The sequence below is a fragment of the Palaemon carinicauda genome, chromosome 29, assembly GCF_036898095.1.
Source record: "Palaemon carinicauda isolate YSFRI2023 chromosome 29, ASM3689809v2, whole genome shotgun sequence".
NCBI lineage: Eukaryota > Metazoa > Arthropoda > Malacostraca > Decapoda > Palaemonidae > Palaemon > Palaemon carinicauda.
In genome coordinates this window covers 8,241,734-8,244,256 of record NC_090753.1, presented here as the reverse complement: position 1 = coordinate 8,244,256, position 2,523 = coordinate 8,241,734, and positions in this window count along the sequence as shown.

Sequence of the window (2,523 nt, the reverse complement as noted above, 5' to 3'; positions counted from 1 at the left end):
AAAATTTTAAATGTCATACAAAGTTAAAGTAAACATTATCAAGACTGAGGTCCGGATGTTGAGGAGCCACTGTCCTTGACCTAATTACAGTCATACTTTGAGGTTTGTTTGGATTAAATTTCATACCCCATAATTTGCACCATGCACTAATTTTAGCTAGATCTTTATTAAGGGATTCAGCAACCCCCACATCTACATTCAGGTATGGAATTTATGCAAAAAGAGTAGCATCATCTACATATGCAACAAGCTTATTTCCTACACCAACCCACCATGTCATGTGTATATAGTATGAAAAAGTAATGGGCCAAGAACACTACCCTGTGGGAACACCAGATGTCACATTCTAATACTCACTATGGTGCCCATCAACAACAACTCTTTGAGATCTGTTACTTAATAAAATCAACAATAATGCTAAGAAATGACCAACCAACTCCCAACTGTTTGAGTTTGAAAACAACGGCCTAATGAATAACACGGTTAAAGGCAGCACTAAAACCAAGGCCAATCACACACGAACTTCCTGACCACAATCAAGGGATTCCTGTACAGAATTGGAGATTTTAAGAAGGGCATCACCTCCTCCAAGACCTTTACGAAAACCAAAATGCAAACTTGGGAATAGATGATTACATTCAGCAAAACCTATTAAGACGTTTAGCCAAAAGACGTTCAAAAAATTTAGATAGTATGGGAGCTATGGAAATTGGGTGGTAATCAGTTGGACTTGAGCTACCACTAACACATTTACATAAAGGGAGTAACATTGCCACTTCTCCAACAAGTGCTAACAGCTCCTCTTTTTGCTAACTGGCGCAAAATAACAGATAACTTTGGAGCTGAGAAATCTGCAGTCTTTATAAAAAACGAGGGAAAAATACCATTTGGGTCTACACCTTCATAAGCATTAAGGTCCATCAACAGAGCTTTAATTACACGAGATCGAAAAACTAAACTAGTTAGTTTAGCCTAAAGAAAACAGGATTGAAAAAGTTAAAATTTTATTACTCTGTTTACTGTCAAAAACATCAGCCAAAAGGTTGCCTTTTCCTTTGGACAGTGAGTGACTGATCTATTTGGTTTAAGAAAGGAGGAAATGTTACATCTACACAAAAGAGTGCAGATTTAAGGGTAGACCACCATCTATGTTCCTGAGTTGTACCAGAAAGGTTTCTTTTATGGTTAAATTGCATTCCTTTTCAGTTGAGGCATAAACTCTCCGAGCAAAAGCTCTAAAATGAGTATAGTTATTCCAGGTCAAATCTGAACTGTTATCCTTCCAAAGATGATAGGCCTCCTGCTTCTCCAAATAAGTACTTCTACAATCATCACTGAACCACGGTTTGTCCTTCACTCGGTATCTTAGAACACGAGAAGGGATACGCCTATCAATTATGTTGACTAGATTCTCATTCAAAGGGACAACTAGAGTTAAATTTTTTTTCTCCCCTTTTTGAATAGTTTTATTTTTTTTTTAAATATTAAGGAGTTTGATAAATATTTTCTCAAAGTTTTCTCCCAAAAATGAAATTTTAGCAACTATTCTAAATAATTATCTAGTATTTTTTATTTTCATCTTTCGTAGCAGCCTTACTATTATTATTCCCAGATTTCCAAGCATCCCATGCATCTTTCGTCTGCATGTAACCATTCTAATCATCAATAATTTCTTATCATTAAAAATTTCTTGACCAAATTACTTTGCTTCACAAAATTAAAAAGAATGATTTTAAATAATTCCAAATAGTCAATTAGCATTTGAACGGTTCACACTTCTCGGTAAACGATGATTTCTGAGATTTAGCATTGATATTTCAGACCAATAAGTCCATTATTCATGGCCCCTATGTCCCCAGAGAACTTTTCTAGTCACACGTCATCAAGAAATTAGTTATTAAAACGTCTGACATGTCAGTGTTCATCCGAAACATTTTGCCGTGTCGTGGAGATATAAATATAGCTTGTCATTTCATGATTGATTCTAGGACTAAGTTTAGGAATAAAAGAAAAATGGAAAATAAATTATGGAGAATGAGAGAGAGAATATATTCTTGACATTCATTTCATGGATTATGGCTTCAGTCAAAAATTAAAATGAATAACGAAGATTTTTTTTTCATGAAGATTAGATTATGTATATATATATATATATATATATATATATATATATATAATTTCAAGTGATTTGATTTCCAAATTTTAATTAACCTGGCCCATGTCTGATTTGTTTTATCTCAATATTTCATTAACCTCAGATTCTAGTGACCTTGTATTAGAGATCATATTTCTTAAACATCTAAACGATTCCATCTCATTATTCCTTTCTCCTTCCAATGATATTTCGTTTTCCATTGCATATTAAGTTCTCATCACCTCGATGTTTCTTCTACTTATCTTGAGTCCAACCTCACATCATATTTCATCTATTTCGATTAACAAGTTTTGCACGTCTTGACTTGTTTTGCTATTAAGAAAAGCGTCATCAGCATACCTAATTCAATCATATACCCCTATTTTGCG